The sequence below is a fragment of the Triturus cristatus genome, chromosome 12 (assembly GCF_964204655.1).
Source record: "Triturus cristatus chromosome 12, aTriCri1.1, whole genome shotgun sequence".
NCBI classification, from domain to species: Eukaryota; Metazoa; Chordata; class Amphibia; order Caudata; family Salamandridae; genus Triturus; species Triturus cristatus.
The window spans coordinates 217,184,669-217,212,514 of NC_140595.1; the positions used below are offsets into that span (position 1 = coordinate 217,184,669).

Consider the following 27,846-nt stretch of genomic DNA (forward strand, 5'->3'; position numbering starts at 1 on the left):
AAGCACAGCATGAGTCTTGGTCCCACCTTTAAAAAGGAGGGTGACCTCTGGGATCTGGCAGCAGGATCTTTGGGAGATAAGAAAATATACTGCCTGCGATCGTGAAGTTTCAAGTCAGTCAAGAAAAGCAATCTCATGCACTGCACAAGCTCTTTCCCATGAGGCACCTCTCCTGCACTCTGTTTATGCAAATGAGCAAGCAGAGAGCTCAGGAATAAAACACCAAACTCATGTCCCCCAAAAAAGCAGCAGACAATTGCTGGATATTCCCCAACTTGTAATGCTTTTCTTTTAAACAAATGATAAACAGCCTCACCTGTGGCAAGGCTTAAAAAAATTGAATAAACTCTTAAATGTTCCTCTCCACGGAAATCTTTAGTAAAAGGCGAAAGATTTTTTCGTTTTGAAGAGAAACCAGAGTAAGTGACAATATAGCTCTCTAGGGTAAGTGGCGGCACATCAAAGACCCTGTCATTGCGAGGGTGAGGACCTGAAAGGTATTTTCAGGCTCTAAGAAAGAGGGCGAGAACCAGGCCGGTGGGCAAAACAGGCCAACATTTCAAAGTCTCTGCTCAAGGTACAAAAAGGTGGACTGTTCACATGTGTATGTCTGGGAATATGCAAATTTCTTTTGTACTCACCTCAGCTCATTAGGAGTTGTCGGGGCTGCTGGGGAAGGGGAACAGGAAATGTGAAACAGGCTTTTAGTTAAGTGGCACTGTAGGCCTTTTGTCCCCTAGCCATTTTACACTTTCAACACGCTCTACACATAGCCATGCACCGTATGTGCCTTTTTCACACGTACTTTCATTAAACCTGAATATAGAAGGATATATCTGTCTAGGCTGGAGACACGTGAAACAAGTCTGACGTGCCCCTTCAAGTCTACCTGAGAGGAAGCTGACTCAGGATTGGCGACCTCTCAGGGCACCTCTAACGGGCACAAATAACGGGCAAGCCCTATGAAAAGCACAGCATGAGTCTTGGTCCCACCTTTAAAAAGGAGGGTGACCTCTGGGGTCTGGCAGCAGGATCTTTGGGAGATAAAAAAATATACTGCCTGCGATCGTGAAGTTTCAAGTCAGTCAAGAAAAGCAATCTCATGCACTGCACAAGCTCTTTCCCATGAGGCACCTCTCCTGCACTCTGTTTATGCAAATGAGCAAGCAGAGAGCTCAGGAATAAAACACCAAACTCATGTCCCTCAAAAAAGCAGCAGACAATTGCTGGATATTCCCCAACTTGTAATGCTTTTCTTTTAAACAAATGATAAACAGCCTCACCTGTGGCAAGACTTAAAAAAATTGAATAAACTCTTAAATGTTCCTCTCCACGGAAATCTTTAGTAAAAGGCGAAAGATTTTTTCGTTTTGAAGAGAAACCAGAGTAAGTGACAATATAGCTCTCTAGGGTAAGTGGCGGCACATCAAAGACCCTGTCATTGCGAGGGTGAGGACCTGAAAGGTATTTTCAGGCTCTAAGAAAGAGGGCGAGAACCAGGCCGGTGGGCAAAACAGGCCAACATTTCAAAGTCTCTGCTCAAGGTACAAAAAGGTGGACTGTTCACATGTGTATGTCTGGGAATATGCAAATTTCTTTTGTACTCACCTCAGCTCATTAGGAGTTGTCGGGGCTGCTGGGGAAGGGGAACAGGAAATGTGAATCAGGCTTTTAGTTAAGTGGCACTGTAGGCCTTTTGTCCCCTAGCCATTTTACGCTTTCAACACCATCTCTCCAATCGATATGCTCAGAGCCACCACTGTGCTCTACACATAGCCATGCACCGTATGTGCCTTTTTCACACGTACTTTCATTAAACCTGAATATAGAAGGATATATCTGTCTAGGCTGGAGACACATGAAACAAGTCTGACGTGCCCCTTCAAGTCTACCTGAGAGGAAGCTGACTCAGGATTGGTGACCTCTCACGGGCACAAATAACGGGCAAGCCCTATGAAAAGCACAGCATGAGTCTTGGTCCCACCTTTAAAAAGGAGGGTGACCTCTGGGATCTGGCAGCAGGATCTTTGGGAGATAAGAAAATATACTGCCTGCAATCGTGAAGTTTCAAGTCAGTCAAGAAAAGCAATCTCATGCACTGCACAAGCTCTTTCCCATGAGGCACCTCTCCTGCACTCTGTTTATGCAAATGAGCAAGCAGAGAGCTCAGGAATAAAACACCAAACTCATGTCCCCCAAAAAAGCAGCAGACAATTGCTGGATATTCCCCAACTTGTAATGCTTTTCTTTTAAACAAATGATAAACAGCCTCACCTGTGGCAAGGCTTAAAAAAATTGAATAAACTCTTAAATGTTCCTCTCCACGGAAATCTTTAGTAAAAGGCGAAAGATTTTTTCGTTTTGAAGAGAAACCAGAGTAAGTGACAATATAGCTCTCTAGGGTAAGTGGCGGCACATCAAAGACCCTGTCATTGCGAGGGTGAGGACCTGAAAGGTATTTTCAGGCTCTAAGAAAGAGGGCGAGAACCAGGCCGGTGGGCAAAACAGGCCAACATTTCAAAGTCTCTGCTCAAGGTACAAAAAGGTGGACTGTTCACATGTGTATGTCTGGGAATATGCAAATTTCTTTTGTACTCACCTCAGCTCATTAGGAGTTGTCGGGGCTGCTGGGGAAGGGGAACAGGAAATGTGAATCAGGCTTTTAGTTAAGTGGCACTGTAGGCCTTTTGTCCCCTAGCCATTTTACGCTTTCAACACGCTCTACACATAGCCATGCACCGTATGTGCCTTTTTCACACGTACTTTCATTAAACCTGAATATAGAAGGATATATCTGTCTAGGCTGGAGACACGTGAAACAAGTCTGACGTGCCCCTTCAAGTCTACCTGAGAGGAAGCTGACTCAGGATTGGTGACCTCTCACGGGCACAAATAACGGGCAAGCCCTATGAAAAGCACAGCATGAGTCTTGGTCCCACCTTTAAAAAGGAGGGTGACCTCTGGGATCTGGCAGCAGGATCTTTGGGAGATAAGAAAATATACTGCCTGCGATCGTGAAGTTTCAAGTCAGTCAAGAAAAGCAATCTCATGCACTGCACAAGCTCTTTCCCATGAGGCACCTCTCCTGCACTCTGTTTATGCAAATGAGCAAGCAGAGAGCTCAGGAATAAAACACCAAACTCATGTCCCCCAAAAAAGCAGCAGACAATTGCTGGATATTCCCCAACTTGTAATGCTTTTCTTTTAAACAAATGATAAACAGCCTCACCTGTGGCAAGGCTTAAAAAAATTGAATAAACTCTTAAATGTTCCTCTCCACGGAAATCTTTAGTAAAAGGCGAAAGATTTTTTCGTTTTGAAGAGAAACCAGAGTAAGTGACAATATAGCTCTCTAGGGTAAGTGGCGGCACATCAAAGACCCTGTCATTGCGAGGGTGAGGACCTGAAAGGTATTTTCAGGCTCTAAGAAAGAGGGCGAGAACCAGGCCGGTGGGCAAAACAGGCCAACATTTCAAAGTCTCTGCTCAAGGTACAAAAAGGTGGACTGTTCACATGTGTATGTCTGGGAATATGCAAATTTCTTTTGTACTCACCTCAGCTCATTAGGAGTTGTCGGGGCTGCTGGGGAAGGGGAACAGGAAATGTGAATCAGGCTTTTAGTTAAGTGGCACTGTAGGCCTTTTGTCCCCTAGCCATTTTACGCTTTCAACACCATCTCTCCAATCGATATGCTCAGAGCCACCACTGTGCTCTACACATAGCCATGCACCGTATGTGCCTTTTTCACACGTACTTTCATTAAACCTGAATATAGAAGGATATATCTGTCTAGGCTGGAGACACATGAAACAAGTCTGACGTGCCCCTTCAAGTCTACCTGAGAGGAAGCTGACTCAGGATTGGTGACCTCTCACGGGCACAAATAACGGGCAAGCCCTATGAAAAGCACAGCATGAGTCTTGGGCCCACCTTTAAAAAGGAGGGTGACCTCTGGGATCTGGCAGCAGGATCTTTGGGAGATAAGAAAATATACTGCCTGCAATCGTGAAGTTTCAAGTCAGTCAAGAAAAGCAATCTCATGCACTGCACAAGCTCTTTCCCATGAGGCACCTCTCCTGCACTCTGTTTATGCAAATGAGCAAGCAGAGAGCTCAGGAATAAAACACCAAACTCATGTCCCCCAAAAAAGCAGCAGACAATTGCTGGATATTCCCCAACTTGTAATGCTTTTCTTTTAAACAAATGATAAACAGCCTCACCTGTGGCAAGGATTAAAAAAATTGAATAAACTCTTAAATGTTCCTCTCCACGGAAATCTTTAGTAAAAGGCGAAAGATTTTTTCGTTTTGAAGAGAAACCAGAGTAAGTGACAATATAGCTCTCTAGGGTAAGTGGCGGCACATCAAAGACCCTGTCATTGCGCTGGTGAGGACCTGAAAGGTATTTTCAGGCTCTAAGAAAGAGGGCGAGAACCAGGCCGGTGGGCAAAACAGGCCAACATTTCAAAGTCTCTGCTCAAGGTACAAAAAGGTGGACTGTTCACATGTGTATGTCTGGGAATATGCAAATTTCTTTTGTACTCACCTCAGCTCATTAGGAGTTGTCGGGGCTGCTGGGGAAGGGGAACAGGAAATGTGAATCAGGCTTTTAGTTAAGTGGCACTGTAGGCCTTTTGTCCCCTAGCCATTTTACGCTTTCAACACCATCCCTCCAATCGATATGCTCAGAGCCACCACTGTGCTCTACACATAGCCATGCACCGTATGTGCCTTTTTCACACGTACTTTCATTAAACCTGAATATAGAAGGATATATCTGTCTAGGCTGGAGACACGTGAAACAAGTCTGACGTGCCCCTTCAAGTCTACCTGAGAGGAAGCTGACTCAGGATTGGCGACCTCTCAGGGCACCTCTAACAGGCACAAATAACGGGCAAGCCCTATGAAAAGCACAGCATGAGTCTTGGTCCCACCTTTAAAAAGGAGGGTGACCTCTGGGATCTGGCAGCAGGATCTTTGGGAGATAAGAAAATATACTGCCTGCGATCGTGAAGTTTCAAGTCAGTCAAGAAAAGCAATCTCATGCACTGCACAAGCTCTTTCCCATGAGGCACCTCTCCTGCACTCTGTTTATGCAAATGAGCAAGCAGAGAGCTCAGGAATAAAACACCAAACTCATGTCCCCCAAAAAAGCAGCAGACAATTGCTGGATATTCCCCAACTTGTAATGCTTTTCTTTTAAACAAATGATAAACAGCCTCACCTGTGGCAAGGCTTAAAAAAATTGAATAAACTCTTAAATGTTCCTCTCCACGGAAATCTTTAGTAAAAGGCGAAAGATTTTTTCGTTTTGAAGAGAAACCAGAGTAAGTGACAATATAGCTCTCTAGGGTAAGTGGCGGCACATCAAAGACCCTGTCATTGCGAGGGTGAGGACCTGAAAGGTATTTTCAGGCTCTAAGAAAGAGGGCGAGAACCAGGCCGGTGGGCAAAACAGGCCAACATTTCAAAGTCTCTGCTCAAGGTACAAAAAGGTGGACTGTTCACATGTGTATGTCTGGGAATATGCAAATTTCTTTTGTACTCACCTCAGCTCATTAGGAGTTGTCGGGGCTGCTGGGGAAGGGGAACAGGAAATGTGAATCAGGCTTTTAGTTAAGTGGCACTGTAGGCCTTTTGTCCCCTAGCCATTTTACGCTTTCAACACGCTCTACACATAGCCATGCACCGTATGTGCCTTTTTCACACGTACTTTCATTAAACCTGAATATAGAAGGATATATCTGTCTAGGCTGGAGACACGTGAAACAAGTCTGACGTGCCCCTTCAAGTCTACCTGAGAGGAAGCTGACTCAGGATTGGTGACCTCTCACGGGCACAAATAACGGGCAAGCCCTATGAAAAGCACAGCATGAGTCTTGGTCCCACCTTTAAAAAGGAGGGTGACCTCTGGGATCTGGCAGCAGGATCTTTGGGAGATAAGAAAATATACTGCCTGCGATCGTGAAGTTTCAAGTCAGTCAAGAAAAGCAATCTCATGCACTGCACAAGCTCTTTCCCATGAGGCACCTCTCCTGCACTCTGTTTATGCAAATGAGCAAGCAGAGAGCTCAGGAATAAAACACCAAACTCATGTCCCCCAAAAAAGCAGCAGACAATTGCTGGATATTCCCCAACTTGTAATGCTTTTCTTTTAAACAAATGATAAACAGCCTCACCTGTGGCAAGGCTTAAAAAAATTGAATAAACTCTTAAATGTTCCTCTCCACGGAAATCTTTAGTAAAAGGCGAAAGATTTTTTCGTTTTGAAGAGAAACCAGAGTAAGTGACAATATAGCTCTCTAGGGTAAGTGGCGGCACATCAAAGACCCTGTCATTGCGAGGGTGAGGACCTGAAAGGTATTTTCAGGCTCTAAGAAAGAGGGCGAGAACCAGGCCGGTGGGCAAAACAGGCCAACATTTCAAAGTCTCTGCTCAAGGTACAAAAAGGTGGACTGTTCACATGTGTATGTCTGGGAATATGCAAATTTCTTTTGTACTCACCTCAGCTCATTAGGAGTTGTCGGGGCTGCTGGGGAAGGGGAACAGGAAATGTGAATCAGGCTTTTAGTTAAGTGGCACTGTAGGCCTTTTGTCCCCTAGCCATTTTACGCTTTCAACACCATCTCTCCAATCGATATGCTCAGAGCCACCACTGTGCTCTACACATAGCCATGCACCGTATGTGCCTTTTTCACACGTACTTTCATTAAACCTGAATATAGAAGGATATATCTGTCTAGGCTGGAGACACATGAAACAAGTCTGACGTGCCCCTTCAAGTCTACCTGAGAGGAAGCTGACTCAGGATTGGTGACCTCTCACGGGCACAAATAACGGGCAAGCCCTATGAAAAGCACAGCATGAGTCTTGGGCCCACCTTTAAAAAGGAGGGTGACCTCTGGGATCTGGCAGCAGGATCTTTGGGAGATAAGAAAATATACTGCCTGCAATCGTGAAGTTTCAAGTCAGTCAAGAAAAGCAATCTCATGCACTGCACAAGCTCTTTCCCATGAGGCACCTCTCCTGCACTCTGTTTATGCAAATGAGCAAGCAGAGAGCTCAGGAATAAAACACCAAACTCATGTCCCCCAAAAAAGCAGCAGACAATTGCTGGATATTCCCCAACTTGTAATGCTTTTCTTTTAAACAAATGATAAACAGCCTCACCTGTGGCAAGGATTAAAAAAATTGAATAAACTCTTAAATGTTCCTCTCCACGGAAATCTTTAGTAAAAGGCGAAAGATTTTTTCGTTTTGAAGAGAAACCAGAGTAAGTGACAATATAGCTCTCTAGGGTAAGTGGCGGCACATCAAAGACCCTGTCATTGCGCTGGTGAGGACCTGAAAGGTATTTTCAGGCTCTAAGAAAGAGGGCGAGAACCAGGCCGGTGGGCAAAACAGGCCAACATTTCAAAGTCTCTGCTCAAGGTACAAAAAGGTGGACTGTTCACATGTGTATGTCTGGGAATATGCAAATTTCTTTTGTACTCACCTCAGCTCATTAGGAGTTGTCGGGGCTGCTGGGGAAGGGGAACAGGAAATGTGAATCAGGCTTTTAGTTAAGTGGCACTGTAGGCCTTTTGTCCCCTAGCCATTTTACGCTTTCAACACCATCCCTCCAATCGATATGCTCAGAGCCACCACTGTGCTCTACACATAGCCATGCACCGTATGTGCCTTTTTCACACGTACTTTCATTAAACCTGAATATAGAAGGATATATCTGTCTAGGCTGGAGACACGTGAAACAAGTCTGACGTGCCCCTTCAAGTCTACCTGAGAGGAAGCTGACTCAGGATTGGCGACCTCTCAGGGCACCTCTAACAGGCACAAATAACGGGCAAGCCCTATGAAAAGCACAGCATGAGTCTTGGTCCCACCTTTAAAAAGGAGGGTGACCTCTGGGATCTGGCAGCAGGATCTTTGGGAGATAAGAAAATATACTGCCTGCGATCGTGAAGTTTCAAGTCAGTCAAGAAAAGCAATCTCATGCACTGCACAAGCTCTTTCCCATGAGGCACCTCTCCTGCACTCTGTTTATGCAAATGAGCAAGCAGAGAGCTCAGGAATAAAACACCAAACTCATGTCCCCCAAAAAAGCAGCAGACAATTGCTGGATATTCCCCAACTTGTAATGCTTTTCTTTTAAACAAATGATAAACAGCCTCACCTGTGGCAAGGCTTAAAAAAATTGAATAAACTCTTAAATGTTCCTCTCCACGGAAATCTTTAGTAAAAGGCGAAAGATTTTTTCGTTTTGAAGAGAAACCAGAGTAAGTGACAATATAGCTCTCTAGGGTAAGTGGCGGCACATCAAAGACCCTGTCATTGCGAGGGTGAGGACCTGAAAGGTATTTTCAGGCTCTAAGAAAGAGGGCGAGAACCAGGCCGGTGGGCAAAACAGGCCAACATTTCAAAGTCTCTGCTCAAGGTACAAAAAGGTGGACTGTTCACATGTGTATGTCTGGGAATATGCAAATTTCTTTTGTACTCACCTCAGCTCATTAGGAGTTGTCGGGGCTGCTGGGGAAGGGGAACAGGAAATGTGAATCAGGCTTTTAGTTAAGTGGCACTGTAGGCCTTTTGTCCCCTAGCCATTTTACGCTTTCAACACGCTCTACACATAGCCATGCACCGTATGTGCCTTTTTCACACGTACTTTCATTAAACCTGAATATAGAAGGATATATCTGTCTAGGCTGGAGACACGTGAAACAAGTCTGACGTGCCCCTTCAAGTCTACCTGAGAGGAAGCTGACTCAGGATTGGCGACCTCTCAGGGCACCTCGAACGGGCACAAATAACGGGCAAGCCCTATGAAAAGCACAGCATGAGTCTTGGTCCCACCTTTAAAAAGGAGGGTGACCTCTGGGATCTGGCAGCAGGATCTTTGGGAGATAAGAAAATATACTGCCTGCGATCGTGAAGTTTCAAGTCAGTCAAGAAAAGCAATCTCATGCACTGCACAAGCTCTTTCCCATGAGGCACCTCTCCTGCACTCTGTTTATGCAAATGAGCAAGCAGAGAGCTCAGGAATAAAACACCAAACTCATGTCCCTCAAAAAAGCAGCAGACAATTGCTGGATATTCCCCAACTTGTAATGCTTTTCTTTTAAACAAATGATAAACAGCCTCACCTGTGGCAAGGCTTAAAAAAATTGAATAAACTCTTAAATGTTCCTCTCCACGGAAATCTTTAGTAAAAGGCGAAAGATTTTTTCGTTTTGAAGAGAAACCAGAGTAAGTGACAATATAGCTCTCTAGGGTAAGTGGCGGCACATCAAAGACCCTGTCATTGCGAGGGTGAGGACCTGAAAGGTATTTTCAGGCTCTAAGAAAGAGGGCGAGAACCAGGCCGGTGGGCAAAACAGGCCAACATTTCAAAGTCTCTGCTCAAGGTACAAAAAGGTGGACTGTTCACATGTGTATGTCTGGGAATATGCAAATTTCTTTTGTACTCACCTCAGCTCATTAGGAGTTGTCGGGGCTGCTGGGGAAGGGGAACAGGAAATGTGAATCAGGCTTTTAGTTAAGTGGCACTGTAGGCCTTTTGTCCCCTAGCCATTTTACGCTTTCAACACCATCTCTCCAATCGATATGCTCAGAGCCACCACTGTGCTCTACACATAGCCATGCACCGTATGTGCCTTTTTCACACGTACTTTCATTAAACCTGAATATAGAAGGATATATCTGTCTAGGCTGGAGACACATGAAACAAGTCTGACGTGCCCCTTCAAGTCTACCTGAGAGGAAGCTGACTCAGGATTGGTGACCTCTCACGGGCACAAATAACGGGCAAGCCCTATGAAAAGCACAGCATGAGTCTTGGTCCCACCTTTAAAAAGGAGGGTGACCTCTGGGATCTGGCAGCAGGATCTTTGGGAGATAAGAAAATATACTGCCTGCGATCGTGAAGTTTCAAGTCAGTCAAGAAAAGCAATCTCATGCACTGCACAAGCTCTTTCCCATGAGGCACCTCTCCTGCACTCTGTTTATGCAAATGAGCAAGCAGAGAGCTCAGGAATAAAACACCAAACTCATGTCCCCCAAAAAAGCAGCAGACAATTGCTGGATATTCCCCAACTTGTAATGCTTTTCTTTTAAACAAATGATAAACAGCCTCACCTGTGGCAAGGCTTAAAAAAATTGAATAAACTCTTAAATGTTCCTCTCCACGGAAATCTTTAGTAAAAGGCGAAAGATTTTTTCGTTTTGAAGAGAAACCAGAGTAAGTGACAATATAGCTCTCTAGGGTAAGTGGCGGCACATCAAAGACCCTGTCATTGCGAGGGTGAGGACCTGAAAGGTATTTTCAGGCTCTAAGAAAGAGGGCGAGAACCAGGCCGGTGGGCAAAACAGGCCAACATTTCAAAGTCTCTGCTCAAGGTACAAAAAGGTGGACTGTTCACATGTGTATGTCTGGGAATATGCAAATTTCTTTTGTACTCACCTCAGCTCATTAGGAGTTGTCGGGGCTGCTGGGGAAGGGGAACAGGAAATGTGAATCAGGCTTTTAGTTAAGTGGCACTGTAGGCCTTTTGTCCCCTAGCCATTTTACGCTTTCAACACCATCTCTCCAATCGATATGCTCAGAGCCACCACTGTGCTCTACACATAGCCATGCACCGTATGTGCCTTTTTCACACGTACTTTCATTAAACCTGAATATAGAAGGATATATCTGTCTAGGCTGGAGACACATGAAACAAGTCTGACGTGCCCCTTCAAGTCTACCTGAGAGGAAGCTGACTCAGGATTGGTGACCTCTCACGGGCACAAATAACGGGCAAGCCCTATGAAAAGCACAGCATGAGTCTTGGGCCCACCTTTAAAAAGGAGGGTGACCTCTGGGATCTGGCAGCAGGATCTTTGGGAGATAAGAAAATATACTGCCTGCAATCGTGAAGTTTCAAGTCAGTCAAGAAAAGCAATCTCATGCACTGCACAAGCTCTTTCCCATGAGGCACCTCTCCTGCACTCTGTTTATGCAAATGAGCAAGCAGAGAGCTCAGGAATAAAACACCAAACTCATGTCCCCCAAAAAAGCAGCAGACAATTGCTGGATATTCCCCAACTTGTAATGCTTTTCTTTTAAACAAATGATAAACAGCCTCACCTGTGGCAAGGATTAAAAAAATTGAATAAACTCTTAAATGTTCCTCTCCACGGAAATCTTTAGTAAAAGGCGAAAGATTTTTTCGTTTTGAAGAGAAACCAGAGTAAGTGACAATATAGCTCTCTAGGGTAAGTGGCGGCACATCAAAGACCCTGTCATTGCGAGGGTGAGGACCTGAAAGGTATTTTCAGGCTCTAAGAAAGAGGGCGAGAACCAGGCCGGTGGGCAAAACAGGCCAACATTTCAAAGTCTCTGCTCAAGGTACAAAAAGGTGGACTGTTCACATGTGTATGTCTGGGAATATGCAAATTTCTTTTGTACTCACCTCAGCTCATTAGGAGTTGTCGGGGCTGCTGGGGAAGGGGAACAGGAAATGTGAATCAGGCTTTTAGTTAAGTGGCACTGTAGGCCTTTTGTCCCCTAGCCATTTTACGCTTTCAACACCATCCCTCCAATCGATATGCTCAGAGCCACCACTGTGCTCTACACATAGCCATGCACCGTATGTGCCTTTTTCACACGTACTTTCATTAAACCTGAATATAGAAGGATATATCTGTCTAGGCTGGAGACACGTGAAACAAGTCTGACGTGCCCCTTCAAGTCTACCTGAGAGGAAGCTGACTCAGGATTGGCGACCTCTCAGGGCACCTCTAACAGGCACAAATAACGGGCAAGCCCTATGAAAAGCACAGCATGAGTCTTGGTCCCACCTTTAAAAAGGAGGGTGACCTCTGGGATCTGGCAGCAGGATCTTTGGGAGATAAGAAAATATACTGCCTGCGATCGTGAAGTTTCAAGTCAGTCAAGAAAAGCAATCTCATGCACTGCACAAGCTCTTTCCCATGAGGCACCTCTCCTGCACTCTGTTTATGCAAATGAGCAAGCAGAGAGCTCAGGAATAAAACACCAAACTCATGTCCCCCAAAAAAGCAGCAGACAATTGCTGGATATTCCCCAACTTGTAATGCTTTTCTTTTAAACAAATGATAAACAGCCTCACCTGTGGCAAGGCTTAAAAAAATTGAATAAACTCTTAAATGTTCCTCTCCACGGAAATCTTTAGTAAAAGGCGAAAGATTTTTTCGTTTTGAAGAGAAACCAGAGTAAGTGACAATATAGCTCTCTAGGGTAAGTGGCGGCACATCAAAGACCCTGTCATTGCGAGGGTGAGGACCTGAAAGGTATTTTCAGGCTCTAAGAAAGAGGGCGAGAACCAGGCCGGTGGGCAAAACAGGCCAACATTTCAAAGTCTCTGCTCAAGGTACAAAAAGGTGGACTGTTCACATGTGTATGTCTGGGAATATGCAAATTTCTTTTGTACTCACCTCAGCTCATTAGGAGTTGTCGGGGCTGCTGGGGAAGGGGAACAGGAAATGTGAATCAGGCTTTTAGTTAAGTGGCACTGTAGGCCTTTTGTCCCCTAGCCATTTTACGCTTTCAACACCATCTCTCCAATCGATATGCTCAGAGCCACCACTGTGCTCTACACATAGCCATGCACCGTATGTGCCTTTTTCACACGTACTTTCATTAAACCTGAATATAGAAGGATATATCTGTCTAGGCTGGAGACACATGAAACAAGTCTGACGTGCCCCTTCAAGTCTACCTGAGAGGAAGCTGACTCAGGATTGGTGACCTCTCACGGGCACAAATAAGGGGCAAGCCCTATGAAAAGCACAGCATGAGTCTTGGTCCCACCTTTAAAAAGGAGGGTGACCTCTGGGATCTGGCAGCAGGATCTTTGGGAGATAAGAAAATATACTGCCTGCGATCGTGAAGTTTGAAGTCAGTCAAGAAAAGCAATCTCATGCACTGCACAAGCTCTTTCCCATGAGGCACCTCTCCTGCACTCTGTTTATGCAAATGAGCAAGCAGAGAGCTCAGGAATAAAACACCAAACTCATGTCCCCCAAAAAAGCAGCAGACAATTGCTGGATATTCCCCAACTTCTAATACTTTTCTTTTAAACAAATGATAAACAGCCTCACCTGTGGCAAGGCTTAAAAAAATTGAATAAACTCTTAAATGTTCCTCGCCACGGAAATCTTTAGTAAAAGGCGAAAGATTTTTTCGTTTTGAAGAGAAACCAGAATAAGTGACAATATAGCTCTCTAGGGTAAGTGGCGCCACATCAAAGACCCTGTCATTGCGAGGGTGAGGACCTGAAAGGTATTTTCAGGCTCTAAGAAAGAGGGCGAGAACCAGACCGGTGGGCAAAACAGGCCAACATTTCAGAGTCTCTGCTCAAGGTACAAAAAGGTGGACTGTTCACATGTGTATATCTGGGAATATGCAAATTTCTTTTGTACTCACCTCAGCTCATTAGGAGTTGTCGGGGCTGCTGGGGAAGGGGAACAGGAAATGTGAATCAGGCTTTTAGTTAAGTGGCACTGTAGGCCTTTTGTCCCCTAGCCATTTTACGCTTTCAACACCATCCCTCCAATCGATATGCTCAGAGCCACCACTGTGCTCTACACATAGCCATGCACCGTATGTGCCTTTTTCACACGTACTTTCATTAAACCTGAATATAGAAGGATATATCTGTCTAGGCTGGAGACACGTGAAACAAGTCTGACGTGCCCCTTCAAGTCTACCTGAGAGGAAGCTGACTCAGGATTGGCGACCTCTCAGGGCACCTCTAAACGGACACAAATAACGGGCAAGCCCTATGAAAAGCACAGCATGAGTCTTGGTCCCACCTTTAAAAAGGAGGGTGACCTCTGGGATCTGGCAGCAGGATCTTTGGGAGATAAGAAAATATACTGCCTGCGATCGTGAAGTTTCAAGTCAGTCAAGAAAAGCAATCTCATGCACTGCACAAGCTCTTTCCCATGAGGCACCTCTCCTGCACTCTGTTTATGCAAATGAGCAAGCAGAGAGCTCAGGAATAAAACACCAAACTCATGTCCCCCAAAAAAGCAGCAGACAATTGCTGGATATTCCCCAACTTGTAATGCTTTTCTTTTAAACAAATGATAAACAGCCTCACCTGTGGCAAGGCTTAAAAAAATTGAATAAACTCTTAAATGTTCCTCTCCACGGAAATCTTTAGTAAAAGGCGAAAGATTTTTTCGTTTTGAAGAGAAACCAGAGTAAGTGACAATATAGCTCTCTAGGGTAAGTGGCGGCACATCAAAGACCCTGTCATTGCGAGGGTGAGGACCTGAAAGGTATTTTCAGGCTCTAAGAAAGAGGGCGAGAACCAGGCCGGTGGGCAAAACAGGCCAACATTTCAAAGTCTCTGCTCAAGGTACAAAAAGGTGGACTGTTCACATGTGTATGTCTGGGAATATGCAAATTTCTTTTGTACTCACCTCAGCTCATTAGGAGTTGTCGGGGCTGCTGGGGAAGGGGAACAGGAAATGTGAAACAGGCTTTTAGTTAAGTGGCACTGTAGGCCTTTTGTCCCCTAGCCATTTTACACTTTCAACACGCTCTACACATAGCCATGCACCGTATGTGCCTTTTTCACACGTACTTTCATTAAACCTGAATATAGAAGGATATATCTGTCTAGGCTGGAGACACGTGAAACAAGTCTGACGTGCCCCTTCAAGTCTACCTGAGAGGAAGCTGACTCAGGATTGGCGACCTCTCAGGGCACCTCTAACGGGCACAAATAACGGGCAAGCCCTATGAAAAGCACAGCATGAGTCTTGGTCCCACCTTTAAAAAGGAGGGTGACCTCTGGGGTCTGGCAGCAGGATCTTTGGGAGATAAAAAAATATACTGCCTGCGATCGTGAAGTTTCAAGTCAGTCAAGAAAAGCAATCTCATGCACTGCACAAGCTCTTTCCCATGAGGCACCTCTCCTGCACTCTGTTTATGCAAATGAGCAAGCAGAGAGCTCAGGAATAAAACACCAAACTCATGTCCCTCAAAAAAGCAGCAGACAATTGCTGGATATTCCCCAACTTGTAATGCTTTTCTTTTAAACAAATGATAAACAGCCTCACCTGTGGCAAGACTTAAAAAAATTGAATAAACTCTTAAATGTTCCTCTCCACGGAAATCTTTAGTAAAAGGCGAAAGATTTTTTCGTTTTGAAGAGAAACCAGAGTAAGTGACAATATAGCTCTCTAGGGTAAGTGGCGGCACATCAAAGACCCTGTCATTGCGAGGGTGAGGACCTGAAAGGTATTTTCAGGCTCTAAGAAAGAGGGCGAGAACCAGGCCGGTGGGCAAAACAGGCCAACATTTCAAAGTCTCTGCTCAAGGTACAAAAAGGTGGACTGTTCACATGTGTATGTCTGGGAATATGCAAATTTCTTTTGTACTCACCTCAGCTCATTAGGAGTTGTCGGGGCTGCTGGGGAAGGGGAACAGGAAATGTGAATCAGGCTTTTAGTTAAGTGGCACTGTAGGCCTTTTGTCCCCTAGCCATTTTACGCTTTCAACACCATCTCTCCAATCGATATGCTCAGAGCCACCACTGTGCTCTACACATAGCCATGCACCGTATGTGCCTTTTTCACACGTACTTTCATTAAACCTGAATATAGAAGGATATATCTGTCTAGGCTGGAGACACATGAAACAAGTCTGACGTGCCCCTTCAAGTCTACCTGAGAGGAAGCTGACTCAGGATTGGTGACCTCTCACGGGCACAAATAACGGGCAAGCCCTATGAAAAGCACAGCATGAGTCTTGGTCCCACCTTTAAAAAGGAGGGTGACCTCTGGGATCTGGCAGCAGGATCTTTGGGAGATAAGAAAATATACTGCCTGCAATCGTGAAGTTTCAAGTCAGTCAAGAAAAGCAATCTCATGCACTGCACAAGCTCTTTCCCATGAGGCACCTCTCCTGCACTCTGTTTATGCAAATGAGCAAGCAGAGAGCTCAGGAATAAAACACCAAACTCATGTCCCCCAAAAAAGCAGCAGACAATTGCTGGATATTCCCCAACTTGTAATGCTTTTCTTTTAAACAAATGATAAACAGCCTCACCTGTGGCAAGGCTTAAAAAAATTGAATAAACTCTTAAATGTTCCTCTCCACGGAAATCTTTAGTAAAAGGCGAAAGATTTTTTCGTTTTGAAGAGAAACCAGAGTAAGTGACAATATAGCTCTCTAGGGTAAGTGGCGGCACATCAAAGACCCTGTCATTGCGAGGGTGAGGACCTGAAAGGTATTTTCAGGCTCTAAGAAAGAGGGCGAGAACCAGGCCGGTGGGCAAAACAGGCCAACATTTCAAAGTCTCTGCTCAAGGTACAAAAAGGTGGACTGTTCACATGTGTATGTCTGGGAATATGCAAATTTCTTTTGTACTCACCTCAGCTCATTAGGAGTTGTCGGGGCTGCTGGGGAAGGGGAACAGGAAATGTGAATCAGGCTTTTAGTTAAGTGGCACTGTAGGCCTTTTGTCCCCTAGCCATTTTACGCTTTCAACACGCTCTACACATAGCCATGCACCGTATGTGCCTTTTTCACACGTACTTTCATTAAACCTGAATATAGAAGGATATATCTGTCTAGGCTGGAGACACGTGAAACAAGTCTGACGTGCCCCTTCAAGTCTACCTGAGAGGAAGCTGACTCAGGATTGGTGACCTCTCACGGGCACAAATAACGGGCAAGCCCTATGAAAAGCACAGCATGAGTCTTGGTCCCACCTTTAAAAAGGAGGGTGACCTCTGGGATCTGGCAGCAGGATCTTTGGGAGATAAGAAAATATACTGCCTGCGATCGTGAAGTTTCAAGTCAGTCAAGAAAAGCAATCTCATGCACTGCACAAGCTCTTTCCCATGAGGCACCTCTCCTGCACTCTGTTTATGCAAATGAGCAAGCAGAGAGCTCAGGAATAAAACACCAAACTCATGTCCCCCAAAAAAGCAGCAGACAATTGCTGGATATTCCCCAACTTGTAATGCTTTTCTTTTAAACAAATGATAAACAGCCTCACCTGTGGCAAGGCTTAAAAAAATTGAATAAACTCTTAAATGTTCCTCTCCACGGAAATCTTTAGTAAAAGGCGAAAGATTTTTTCGTTTTGAAGAGAAACCAGAGTAAGTGACAATATAACTCTCTAGGGTAAGTGGCGGCACATCAAAGACCCTGTCATTGCGAGGGTGAGGACCTGAAAGGTATTTTCAGGCTCTAAGAAAGAGGGCGAGAACCAGGCCGGTGGGCAAAACAGGCCAACATTTCAAAGTCTCTGCTCAAGGTACAAAAAGGTGGACTGTTCACATGTGTATGTCTGGGAATATGCAAATTTCTTTTGTACTCACCTCAGCTCATTAGGAGTTGTCGGGGCTGCTGGGGAAGGGGAACAGGAAATGTGAATCAGGCTTTTAGTTAAGTGGCACTGTAGGCCTTTTGTCCCCTAGCCATTTTACGCTTTCAACACCATCTCTCCAATCGATATGCTCAGAGCCACCACTGTGCTCTACACATAGCCATGCACCGTATGTGCCTTTTTCACACGTACTTTCATTAAACCTGAATATAGAAGGATATATCTGTCTAGGCTGGAGACACATGAAACAAGTCTGACGTGCCCCTTCAAGTCTACCTGAGAGGAAGCTGACTCAGGATTGGTGACCTCTCACGGGCACAAATAACGGGCAAGCCCTATGAAAAGCACAGCATGAGTCTTGGGCCCACCTTTAAAAAGGAGGGTGACCTCTGGGATCTGGCAGCAGGATCTTTGGGAGATAAGAAAATATACTGCCTGCAATCGTGAAGTTTCAAGTCAGTCAAGAAAAGCAATCTCATGCACTGCACAAGCTCTTTCCCATGAGGCACCTCTCCTGCACTCTGTTTATGCAAATGAGCAAGCAGAGAGCTCAGGAATAAAACACCAAACTCATGTCCCCCAAAAAAGCAGCAGACAATTGCTGGATATTCCCCAACTTGTAATGCTTTTCTTTTAAACAAATGATAAACAGCCTCACCTGTGGCAAGGATTAAAAAAATTGAATAAACTCTTAAATGTTCCTCTCCACGGAAATCTTTAGTAAAAGGCGAAAGATTTTTTCGTTTTGAAGAGAAACCAGAGTAAGTGACAATATAGCTCTCTAGGGTAAGTGGCGGCACATCAAAGACCCTGTCATTGCGAGGGTGAGGACCTGAAAGGTATTTTCAGGCTCTAAGAAAGAGGGCGAGAACCAGGCCGGTGGGCAAAACAGGCCAACATTTCAAAGTCTCTGCTCAAGGTACAAAAAGGTGGACTGTTCACATGTGTATGTCTGGGAATATGCAAATTTCTTTTGTACTCACCTCAGCTCATTAGGAGTTGTCGGGGCTGCTGGGGAAGGGGAACAGGAAATGTGAATCAGGCTTTTAGTTAAGTGGCACTGTAGGCCTTTTGTCCCCTAGCCATTTTACGCTTTCAACACCATCTCTCCAATCGATATGCTCAGAGCCACCACTGTGCTCTACACATAGCCATGCACCGTATGTGCCTTTTTCACACGTACTTTCATTAAACCTGAATATAGAAGGATATATCTGTCTAGGCTGGAGACACATGAAACAAGTCTGACGTGCCCCTTCAAGTCTACCTGAGAGGAAGCTGACTCAGGATTGGTGACCTCTCACGGGCACAAATAACGGGCAAGCCCTATGAAAAGCACAGCATGAGTCTTGGTCCCACCTTTAAAAAGGAGGGTGACCTCTGGGATCTGGCAGCAGGATCTTTGGGAGATAAGAAAATATACTGCCTGCAATCGTGAAGTTTCAAGTCAGTCAAGAAAAGCAATCTCATGCACTGCACAAGCTCTTTCCCATGAGGCACCTCTCCTGCACTCTGTTTATGCAAATGAGCAAGCAGAGAGCTCAGGAATAAAACACCAAACTCATGTCCCCCAAAAAAGCAGCAGACAATTGCTGGATATTCCCCAACTTGTAATGCTTTTCTTTTAAACAAATGATAAACAGCCTCACCTGTGGCAAGGCTTAAAAAAATTGAATAAACTCTTAAATGTTCCTCTCCACGGAAATCTTTAGTAAAAGGCGAAAGATTTTTTCGTTTTGAAGAGAAACCAGAGTAAGTGACAATATAGCTCTCTAGGGTAAGTGGCGGCACATCAAAGACCCTGTCATTGCGAGGGTGAGGACCTGAAAGGTATTTTCAGGCTCTAAGAAAGAGGGCGAGAACCAGGCCGGTGGGCAAAACAGGCCAACATTTCAAAGTCTCTGCTCAAGGTACAAAAAGGTGGACTGTTCACATGTGTATGTCTGGGAATATGCAAATTTCTTTTGTACTCACCTCAGCTCATTAGGAGTTGTCGGGGCTGCTGGGGAAGGGGAACAGGAAATGTGAATCAGGCTTTTAGTTAAGTGGCACTGTAGGCCTTTTGTCCCCTAGCCATTTTACGCTTTCAACACGCTCTACACATAGCCATGCACCGTATGTGCCTTTTTCACACGTACTTTCATTAAACCTGAATATAGAAGGATATATCTGTCTAGGCTGGAGACACGTGAAACAAGTCTGACGTGCCCCTTCAAGTCTACCTGAGAGGAAGCTGACTCAGGATTGGTGACCTCTCACGGGCACAAATAACGGGCAAGCCCTATGAAAAGCACAGCATGAGTCTTGGTCCCACCTTTAAAAAGGAGGGTGACCTCTGGGATCTGGCAGCAGGATCTTTGGGAGATAAGAAAATATACTGCCTGCGATCGTGAAGTTTCAAGTCAGTCAAGAAAAGCAATCTCATGCACTGCACAAGCTCTTTCCCATGAGGCACCTCTCCTGCACTCTGTTTATGCAAATGAGCAAGCAGAGAGCTCAGGAATAAAACACCAAACTCATGTCCCCCAAAAAAGCAGCAGACAATTGCTGGATATTCCCCAACTTGTAATGCTTTTCTTTTAAACAAATGATAAACAGCCTCACCTGTGGCAAGGCTTAAAAAAATTGAATAAACTCTTAAATGTTCCTCTCCACGGAAATCTTTAGTAAAAGGCGAAAGATTTTTTCGTTTTGAAGAGAAACCAGAGTAAGTGACAATATAGCTCTCTAGGGTAAGTGGCGGCACATCAAAGACCCTGTCATTGCGAGGGTGAGGACCTGAAAGGTATTTTCAGGCTCTAAGAAAGAGGGCGAGAACCAGGCCGGTGGGCAAAACAGGCCAACATTTCAAAGTCTCTGCTCAAGGTACAAAAAGGTGGACTGTTCACATGTGTATGTCTGGGAATATGCAAATTTCTTTTGTACTCACCTCAGCTCATTAGGAGTTGTCGGGGCTGCTGGGGAAGGGGAACAGGAAATGTGAATCAGGCTTTTAGTTAAGTGGCACTGTAGGCCTTTTGTCCCCTAGCCATTTTACGCTTTCAACACCATCTCTCCAATCGATATGCTCAGAGCCACCACTGTGCTCTACACATAGCCATGCACCGTATGTGCCTTTTTCACACGTACTTTCATTAAACCTGAATATAGAAGGATATATCTGTCTAGGCTGGAGACACATGAAACAAGTCTGACGTGCCCCTTCAAGTCTACCTGAGAGGAAGCTGACTCAGGATTGGTGACCTCTCACGGGCACAAATAACGGGCAAGCCCTATGAAAAGCACAGCATGAGTCTTGGGCCCACCTTTAAAAAGGAGGGTGACCTCTGGGATCTGGCAGCAGGATCTTTGGGAGATAAGAAAATATACTGCCTGCAATCGTGAAGTTTCAAGTCAGTCAAGAAAAGCAATCTCATGCACTGCACAAGCTCTTTCCCATGAGGCACCTCTCCTGCACTCTGTTTATGCAAATGAGCAAGCAGAGAGCTCAGGAATAAAACACCAAACTCATGTCCCCCAAAAAAGCAGCAGACAATTGCTGGATATTCCCCAACTTGTAATGCTTTTCTTTTAAACAAATGATAAACAGCCTCACCTGTGGCAAGGATTAAAAAAATTGAATAAACTCTTAAATGTTCCTCTCCACGGAAATCTTTAGTAAAAGGCGAAAGATTTTTTCGTTTTGAAGAGAAACCAGAGTAAGTGACAATATAGCTCTCTAGGGTAAGTGGCGGCACATCAAAGACCCTGTCATTGCGCTGGTGAGGACCTGAAAGGTATTTTCAGGCTCTAAGAAAGAGGGCGAGAACCAGGCCGGTGGGCAAAACAGGCCAACATTTCAAAGTCTCTGCTCAAGGTACAAAAAGGTGGACTGTTCACATGTGTATGTCTGGGAATATGCAAATTTCTTTTGTACTCACCTCAGCTCATTAGGAGTTGTCGGGGCTGCTGGGGAAGGGGAACAGGAAATGTGAATCAGGCTTTTAGTTAAGTGGCACTGTAGGCCTTTTGTCCCCTAGCCATTTTACGCTTTCAACACCATCCCTCCAATCGATATGCTCAGAGCCACCACTGTGCTCTACACATAGCCATGCACCGTATGTGCCTTTTTCACACGTACTTTCATTAAACCTGAATATAGAAGGATATATCTGTCTAGGCTGGAGACACGTGAAACAAGTCTGACGTGCCCCTTCAAGTCTACCTGAGAGGAAGCTGACTCAGGATTGGCGACCTCTCAGGGCACCTCTAACAGGCACAAATAACGGGCAAGCCCTATGAAAAGCACAGCATGAGTCTTGGTCCCACCTTTAAAAAGGAGGGTGACCTCTGGGATCTGGCAGCAGGATCTTTGGGAGATAAGAAAATATACTGCCTGCGATCGTGAAGTTTCAAGTCAGTCAAGAAAAGCAATCTCATGCACTGCACAAGCTCTTTCCCATGAGGCACCTCTCCTGCACTCTGTTTATGCAAATGAGCAAGCAGAGAGCTCAGGAATAAAACACCAAACTCATGTCCCCCAAAAAAGCAGCAGACAATTGCTGGATATTCCCCAACTTGTAATGCTTTTCTTTTAAACAAATGATAAACAGCCTCACCTGTGGCAAGGCTTAAAAAAATTGAATAAACTCTTAAATGTTCCTCTCCACGGAAATCTTTAGTAAAAGGCGAAAGATTTTTTCGTTTTGAAGAGAAACCAGAGTAAGTGACAATATAGCTCTCTAGGGTAAGTGGCGGCACATCAAAGACCCTGTCATTGCGAGGGTGAGGACCTGAAAGGTATTTTCAGGCTCTAAGAAAGAGGGCGAGAACCAGGCCGGTGGGCAAAACAGGCCAACATTTCAAAGTCTCTGCTCAAGGTACAAAAAGGTGGACTGTTCACATGTGTATGTCTGGGAATATGCAAATTTCTTTTGTACTCACCTCAGCTCATTAGGAGTTGTCGGGGCTGCTGGGGAAGGGGAACAGGAAATGTGAATCAGGCTTTTAGTTAAGTGGCACTGTAGGCCTTTTGTCCCCTAGCCATTTTACGCTTTCAACACGCTCTACACATAGCCATGCACCGTATGTGCCTTTTTCACACGTACTTTCATTAAACCTGAATATAGAAGGATATATCTGTCTAGGCTGGAGACACGTGAAACAAGTCTGACGTGCCCCTTCAAGTCTACCTGAGAGGAAGCTGACTCAGGATTGGCGACCTCTCAGGGCACCTCGAACGGGCACAAATAACGGGCAAGCCCTATGAAAAGCACAGCATGAGTCTTGGTCCCACCTTTAAAAAGGAGGGTGACCTCTGGGATCTGGCAGCAGGATCTTTGGGAGATAAGAAAATATACTGCCTGCGATCGTGAAGTTTCAAGTCAGTCAAGAAAAGCAATCTCATGCACTGCACAAGCTCTTTCCCATGAGGCACCTCTCCTGCACTCTGTTTATGCAAATGAGCAAGCAGAGAGCTCAGGAATAAAACACCAAACTCATGTCCCTCAAAAAAGCAGCAGACAATTGCTGGATATTCCCCAACTTGTAATGCTTTTCTTTTAAACAAATGATAAACAGCCTCACCTGTGGCAAGGCTTAAAAAAATTGAATAAACTCTTAAATGTTCCTCTCCACGGAAATCTTTAGTAAAAGGCGAAAGATTTTTTCGTTTTGAAGAGAAACCAGAGTAAGTGACAATATAGCTCTCTAGGGTAAGTGGCGGCACATCAAAGACCCTGTCATTGCGAGGGTGAGGACCTGAAAGGTATTTTCAGGCTCTAAGAAAGAGGGCGAGAACCAGGCCGGTGGGCAAAACAGGCCAACATTTCAAAGTCTCTGCTCAAGGTACAAAAAGGTGGACTGTTCACATGTGTATGTCTGGGAATATGCAAATTTCTTTTGTACTCACCTCAGCTCATTAGGAGTTGTCGGGGCTGCTGGGGAAGGGGAACAGGAAATGTGAATCAGGCTTTTAGTTAAGTGGCACTGTAGGCCTTTTGTCCCCTAGCCATTTTACGCTTTCAACACCATCTCTCCAATCGATATGCTCAGAGCCACCACTGTGCTCTACACATAGCCATGCACCGTATGTGCCTTTTTCACACGTACTTTCATTAAACCTGAATATAGAAGGATATATCTGTCTAGGCTGGAGACACATGAAACAAGTCTGACGTGCCCCTTCAAGTCTACCTGAGAGGAAGCTGACTCAGGATTGGTGACCTCTCACGGGCACAAATAACGGGCAAGCCCTATGAAAAGCACAGCATGAGTCTTGGTCCCACCTTTAAAAAGGAGGGTGACCTCTGGGATCTGGCAGCAGGATCTTTGGGAGATAAGAAAATATACTGCCTGCGATCGTGAAGTTTCAAGTCAGTCAAGAAAAGCAATCTCATGCACTGCACAAGCTCTTTCCCATGAGGCACCTCTCCTGCACTCTGTTTATGCAAATGAGCAAGCAGAGAGCTCAGGAATAAAACACCAAACTCATGTCCCCCAAAAAAGCAGCAGACAATTGCTGGATATTCCCCAACTTGTAATGCTTTTCTTTTAAACAAATGATAAACAGCCTCACCTGTGGCAAGGCTTAAAAAAATTGAATAAACTCTTAAATGTTCCTCTCCACGGAAATCTTTAGTAAAAGGCGAAAGATTTTTTCGTTTTGAAGAGAAACCAGAGTAAGTGACAATATAGCTCTCTAGGGTAAGTGGCGGCACATCAAAGACCCTGTCATTGCGAGGGTGAGGACCTGAAAGGTATTTTCAGGCTCTAAGAAAGAGGGCGAGAACCAGGCCGGTGGGCAAAACAGGCCAACATTTCAAAGTCTCTGCTCAAGGTACAAAAAGGTGGACTGTTCACATGTGTATGTCTGGGAATATGCAAATTTCTTTTGTACTCACCTCAGCTCATTAGGAGTTGTCGGGGCTGCTGGGGAAGGGGAACAGGAAATGTGAATCAGGCTTTTAGTTAAGTGGCACTGTAGGCCTTTTGTCCCCTAGCCATTTTACGCTTTCAACACCATCTCTCCAATCGATATGCTCAGAGCCACCACTGTGCTCTACACATAGCCATGCACCGTATGTGCCTTTTTCACACGTACTTTCATTAAACCTGAATATAGAAGGATATATCTGTCTAGGCTGGAGACACATGAAACAAGTCTGACGTGCCCCTTCAAGTCTACCTGAGAGGAAGCTGACTCAGGATTGGTGACCTCTCACGGGCACAAATAACGGGCAAGCCCTATGAAAAGCACAGCATGAGTCTTGGGCCCACCTTTAAAAAGGAGGGTGACCTCTGGGATCTGGCAGCAGGATCTTTGGGAGATAAGAAAATATACTGCCTGCAATCGTGAAGTTTCAAGTCAGTCAAGAAAAGCAATCTCATGCACTGCACAAGCTCTTTCCCATGAGGCACCTCTCCTGCACTCTGTTTATGCAAATGAGCAAGCAGAGAGCTCAGGAATAAAACACCAAACTCATGTCCCCCAAAAAAGCAGCAGACAATTGCTGGATATTCCCCAACTTGTAATGCTTTTCTTTTAAACAAATGATAAACAGCCTCACCTGTGGCAAGGATTAAAAAAATTGAATAAACTCTTAAATGTTCCTCTCCACGGAAATCTTTAGTAAAAGGCGAAAGATTTTTTCGTTTTGAAGAGAAACCAGAGTAAGTGACAATATAGCTCTCTAGGGTAAGTGGCGGCACATCAAAGACCCTGTCATTGCGAGGGTGAGGACCTGAAAGGTATTTTCAGGCTCTAAGAAAGAGGGCGAGAACCAGGCCGGTGGGCAAAACAGGCCAACATTTCAAAGTCTCTGCTCAAGGTACAAAAAGGTGGACTGTTCACATGTGTATGTCTGGGAATATGCAAATTTCTTTTGTACTCACCTCAGCTCATTAGGAGTTGTCGGGGCTGCTGGGGAAGGGGAACAGGAAATGTGAATCAGGCTTTTAGTTAAGTGGCACTGTAGGCCTTTTGTCCCCTAGCCATTTTACGCTTTCAACACCATCCCTCCAATCGATATGCTCAGAGCCACCACTGTGCTCTACACATAGCCATGCACCGTATGTGCCTTTTTCACACGTACTTTCATTAAACCTGAATATAGAAGGATATATCTGTCTAGGCTGGAGACACGTGAAACAAGTCTGACGTGCCCCTTCAAGTCTACCTGAGAGGAAGCTGACTCAGGATTGGCGACCTCTCAGGGCACCTCTAACAGGCACAAATAACGGGCAAGCCCTATGAAAAGCACAGCATGAGTCTTGGTCCCACCTTTAAAAAGGAGGGTGACCTCTGGGATCTGGCAGCAGGATCTTTGGGAGATAAGAAAATATACTGCCTGCGATCGTGAAGTTTCAAGTCAGTCAAGAAAAGCAATCTCATGCACTGCACAAGCTCTTTCCCATGAGGCACCTCTCCTGCACTCTGTTTATGCAAATGAGCAAGCAGAGAGCTCAGGAATAAAACACCAAACTCATGTCCCCCAAAAAAGCAGCAGACAATTGCTGGATATTCCCCAACTTGTAATGCTTTTCTTTTAAACAAATGATAAACAGCCTCACCTGTGGCAAGGCTTAAAAAAATTGAATAAACTCTTAAATGTTCCTCTCCACGGAAATCTTTAGTAAAAGGCGAAAGATTTTTTCGTTTTGAAGAGAAACCAGAGTAAGTGACAATATAGCTCTCTAGGGTAAGTGGCGGCACATCAAAGACCCTGTCATTGCGAGGGTGAGGACCTGAAAGGTATTTTCAGGCTCTAAGAAAGAGGGCGAGAACCAGGCCGGTGGGCAAAACAGGCCAACATTTCAAAGTCTCTGCTCAAGGTACAAAAAGGTGGACTGTTCACATGTGTATGTCTGGGAATATGCAAATTTCTTTTGTACTCACCTCAGCTCATTAGGAGTTGTCGGGGCTGCTGGGGAAGGGGAACAGGAAATGTGAATCAGGCTTTTAGTTAAGTGGCACTGTAGGCCTTTTGTCCCCTAGCCATTTTACGCTTTCAACACCATCTCTCCAATCGATATGCTCAGAGCCACCACTGTGCTCTACACATAGCCATGCACCGTATGTGCCTTTTTCACACGTACTTTCATTAAACCTGAATATAGAAGGATATATCTGTCTAGGCTGGAGACACATGAAACAAGTCTGACGTGCCCCTTCAAGTCTACCTGAGAGGAAGCTGACTCAGGATTGGTGACCTCTCACGGGCACAAATAAGGGGCAAGCCCTATGAAAAGCACAGCATGAGTCTTGGTCCCACCTTTAAAAAGGAGGGTGACCTCTGGGATCTGGCAGCAGGATCTTTGGGAGATAAGAAAATATACTGCCTGCGATCGTGAAGTTTGAAGTCAGTCAAGAAAAGCAATCTCATGCACTGCACAAGCTCTTTCCCATGAGGCACCTCTCCTGCACTCTGTTTATGCAAATGAGCAAGCAGAGAGCTCAGGAATAAAACACCAAACTCATGTCCCCCAAAAAAGCAGCAGACAATTGCTGGATATTCCCCAACTTCTAATACTTTTCTTTTAAACAAATGATAAACAGCCTCACCTGTGGCAAGGCTTAAAAAAATTGAATAAACTCTTAAATGTTCCTCGCCACGGAAATCTTTAGTAAAAGGCGAAAGATTTTTTCGTTTTGAAGAGAAACCAGAATAAGTGACAATATAGCTCTCTAGGGTAAGTGGCGCCACATCAAAGACCCTGTCATTGCGAGGGTGAGGACCTGAAAGGTATTTTCAGGCTCTAAGAAAGAGGGCGAGAACCAGACCGGTGGGCAAAACAGGCCAACATTTCAGAGTCTCTGCTCAAGGTACAAAAAGGTGGACTGTTCACATGTGTATATCTGGGAATATGCAAATTTCTTTTGTACTCACCTCAGCTCATTAGGAGTTGTCGGGGCTGCTGGGGAAGGGGAACAGGAAATGTGAATCAGGCTTTTAGTTAAGTGGCACTGTAGGCCTTTTGTCCCCTAGCCATTTTACGCTTTCAACACCATCCCTCCAATCGATATGCTCAGAGCCACCACTGTGCTCTACACATAGCCATGCACCGTATGTGCCTTTTTCACACGTACTTTCATTAAACCTGAATATAGAAGGATATATCTGTCTAGGCTGGAGACACGTGAAACAAGTCTGACGTGCCCCTTCAAGTCTACCTGAGAGGAAGCTGACTCAGGATTGGCGACCTCTCAGGGCACCTCTAAACGGACACAAATAACGGGCAAGCCCTATGAAAAGCACAGCATGAGTCTTGGTCCCACCTTTAAAAAGGAGGGTGACCTCTGGGATCTGGCAGCAGGATCTTTGGGAGATAAGAAAATATACTGCCTGCGATCGTGAAGTTTCAAGTCAGTCAAGAAAAGCAATCTCATGCACTGCACAAGCTCTTTCCCATGAGGCACCTCTCCTGCACTCTGTTTATGCAAATGAGCAAGCAGAGAGCTCAGGAATAAAACACCAAACTCATGTCCCCCAAAAAAGCAGCAG

General features: G+C 45.1%; 28 non-coding genes across 28 annotated transcripts; all 28 read right to left on the minus strand.

Moving 5' to 3' along the window:
* Window positions 1-308: 308 nt before the first annotated feature.
* LOC146773698 (U5 spliceosomal RNA) lies at window positions 309-423 on the minus strand. Its single transcript, XR_014975082.1, has one exon. It is a non-coding gene; the product is annotated as a U5 spliceosomal RNA (small nuclear RNA).
* An 852-nt stretch (window positions 424-1,275) lies between these two features.
* On the minus strand, window positions 1,276-1,390 carry LOC146773699 (U5 spliceosomal RNA). The gene has a single exon (XR_014973765.1). It is a non-coding gene; the product is annotated as a U5 spliceosomal RNA (small nuclear RNA).
* Window positions 1,391-2,266: 876 nt separating this feature from the next.
* Window positions 2,267-2,381, minus strand: LOC146773700 (U5 spliceosomal RNA). Its single transcript, XR_014975083.1, has one exon. It is a non-coding gene; the product is annotated as a U5 spliceosomal RNA (small nuclear RNA).
* An 840-nt stretch (window positions 2,382-3,221) lies between these two features.
* LOC146773701 (U5 spliceosomal RNA) lies at window positions 3,222-3,336 on the minus strand. Its single transcript, XR_014975084.1, has one exon. It is a non-coding gene; the product is annotated as a U5 spliceosomal RNA (small nuclear RNA).
* Window positions 3,337-4,212: 876 nt separating this feature from the next.
* On the minus strand, window positions 4,213-4,327 carry LOC146773702 (U5 spliceosomal RNA). Its single transcript, XR_014973964.1, has one exon. It is a non-coding gene; the product is annotated as a U5 spliceosomal RNA (small nuclear RNA).
* Window positions 4,328-5,215: 888 nt separating this feature from the next.
* LOC146773703 (U5 spliceosomal RNA) lies at window positions 5,216-5,330 on the minus strand. Its single transcript, XR_014975085.1, has one exon. It is a non-coding gene; the product is annotated as a U5 spliceosomal RNA (small nuclear RNA).
* An 840-nt stretch (window positions 5,331-6,170) lies between these two features.
* Window positions 6,171-6,285, minus strand: LOC146773704 (U5 spliceosomal RNA). The gene has a single exon (XR_014975086.1). It is a non-coding gene; the product is annotated as a U5 spliceosomal RNA (small nuclear RNA).
* An 876-nt stretch (window positions 6,286-7,161) lies between these two features.
* LOC146773705 (U5 spliceosomal RNA) lies at window positions 7,162-7,276 on the minus strand. Its single transcript, XR_014973965.1, has one exon. It is a non-coding gene; the product is annotated as a U5 spliceosomal RNA (small nuclear RNA).
* An 888-nt stretch (window positions 7,277-8,164) lies between these two features.
* LOC146773706 (U5 spliceosomal RNA) lies at window positions 8,165-8,279 on the minus strand. Its single transcript, XR_014975087.1, has one exon. It is a non-coding gene; the product is annotated as a U5 spliceosomal RNA (small nuclear RNA).
* Window positions 8,280-9,131: 852 nt separating this feature from the next.
* Window positions 9,132-9,246, minus strand: LOC146773707 (U5 spliceosomal RNA). The gene has a single exon (XR_014975088.1). It is a non-coding gene; the product is annotated as a U5 spliceosomal RNA (small nuclear RNA).
* Window positions 9,247-10,122: 876 nt separating this feature from the next.
* Window positions 10,123-10,237, minus strand: LOC146773708 (U5 spliceosomal RNA). Its single transcript, XR_014975089.1, has one exon. It is a non-coding gene; the product is annotated as a U5 spliceosomal RNA (small nuclear RNA).
* An 876-nt stretch (window positions 10,238-11,113) lies between these two features.
* On the minus strand, window positions 11,114-11,228 carry LOC146773709 (U5 spliceosomal RNA). The gene has a single exon (XR_014973966.1). It is a non-coding gene; the product is annotated as a U5 spliceosomal RNA (small nuclear RNA).
* Window positions 11,229-12,116: 888 nt separating this feature from the next.
* LOC146773710 (U5 spliceosomal RNA) lies at window positions 12,117-12,231 on the minus strand. The gene has a single exon (XR_014975090.1). It is a non-coding gene; the product is annotated as a U5 spliceosomal RNA (small nuclear RNA).
* Window positions 12,232-13,107: 876 nt separating this feature from the next.
* LOC146773711 (U5 spliceosomal RNA) lies at window positions 13,108-13,222 on the minus strand. Its single transcript, XR_014974596.1, has one exon. It is a non-coding gene; the product is annotated as a U5 spliceosomal RNA (small nuclear RNA).
* Window positions 13,223-14,111: 889 nt separating this feature from the next.
* LOC146773712 (U5 spliceosomal RNA) lies at window positions 14,112-14,226 on the minus strand. Its single transcript, XR_014975091.1, has one exon. It is a non-coding gene; the product is annotated as a U5 spliceosomal RNA (small nuclear RNA).
* An 852-nt stretch (window positions 14,227-15,078) lies between these two features.
* LOC146773713 (U5 spliceosomal RNA) lies at window positions 15,079-15,193 on the minus strand. The gene has a single exon (XR_014973766.1). It is a non-coding gene; the product is annotated as a U5 spliceosomal RNA (small nuclear RNA).
* Window positions 15,194-16,069: 876 nt separating this feature from the next.
* Window positions 16,070-16,184, minus strand: LOC146773714 (U5 spliceosomal RNA). The gene has a single exon (XR_014975092.1). It is a non-coding gene; the product is annotated as a U5 spliceosomal RNA (small nuclear RNA).
* Window positions 16,185-17,024: 840 nt separating this feature from the next.
* On the minus strand, window positions 17,025-17,139 carry LOC146773715 (U5 spliceosomal RNA). The gene has a single exon (XR_014975093.1). It is a non-coding gene; the product is annotated as a U5 spliceosomal RNA (small nuclear RNA).
* Window positions 17,140-18,015: 876 nt separating this feature from the next.
* LOC146773716 (U5 spliceosomal RNA) lies at window positions 18,016-18,130 on the minus strand. Its single transcript, XR_014973967.1, has one exon. It is a non-coding gene; the product is annotated as a U5 spliceosomal RNA (small nuclear RNA).
* Window positions 18,131-19,006: 876 nt separating this feature from the next.
* On the minus strand, window positions 19,007-19,121 carry LOC146773717 (U5 spliceosomal RNA). Its single transcript, XR_014975094.1, has one exon. It is a non-coding gene; the product is annotated as a U5 spliceosomal RNA (small nuclear RNA).
* An 840-nt stretch (window positions 19,122-19,961) lies between these two features.
* On the minus strand, window positions 19,962-20,076 carry LOC146773718 (U5 spliceosomal RNA). The gene has a single exon (XR_014975095.1). It is a non-coding gene; the product is annotated as a U5 spliceosomal RNA (small nuclear RNA).
* Window positions 20,077-20,952: 876 nt separating this feature from the next.
* LOC146773719 (U5 spliceosomal RNA) lies at window positions 20,953-21,067 on the minus strand. The gene has a single exon (XR_014973968.1). It is a non-coding gene; the product is annotated as a U5 spliceosomal RNA (small nuclear RNA).
* An 888-nt stretch (window positions 21,068-21,955) lies between these two features.
* LOC146773720 (U5 spliceosomal RNA) lies at window positions 21,956-22,070 on the minus strand. The gene has a single exon (XR_014975096.1). It is a non-coding gene; the product is annotated as a U5 spliceosomal RNA (small nuclear RNA).
* Window positions 22,071-22,922: 852 nt separating this feature from the next.
* Window positions 22,923-23,037, minus strand: LOC146773721 (U5 spliceosomal RNA). Its single transcript, XR_014975097.1, has one exon. It is a non-coding gene; the product is annotated as a U5 spliceosomal RNA (small nuclear RNA).
* An 876-nt stretch (window positions 23,038-23,913) lies between these two features.
* Window positions 23,914-24,028, minus strand: LOC146773722 (U5 spliceosomal RNA). The gene has a single exon (XR_014975098.1). It is a non-coding gene; the product is annotated as a U5 spliceosomal RNA (small nuclear RNA).
* Window positions 24,029-24,904: 876 nt separating this feature from the next.
* Window positions 24,905-25,019, minus strand: LOC146773723 (U5 spliceosomal RNA). Its single transcript, XR_014973969.1, has one exon. It is a non-coding gene; the product is annotated as a U5 spliceosomal RNA (small nuclear RNA).
* Window positions 25,020-25,907: 888 nt separating this feature from the next.
* On the minus strand, window positions 25,908-26,022 carry LOC146773724 (U5 spliceosomal RNA). Its single transcript, XR_014975099.1, has one exon. It is a non-coding gene; the product is annotated as a U5 spliceosomal RNA (small nuclear RNA).
* Window positions 26,023-26,898: 876 nt separating this feature from the next.
* Window positions 26,899-27,013, minus strand: LOC146773725 (U5 spliceosomal RNA). Its single transcript, XR_014974597.1, has one exon. It is a non-coding gene; the product is annotated as a U5 spliceosomal RNA (small nuclear RNA).
* Between the last annotated feature and the right edge of the window lie 833 nt (window positions 27,014-27,846).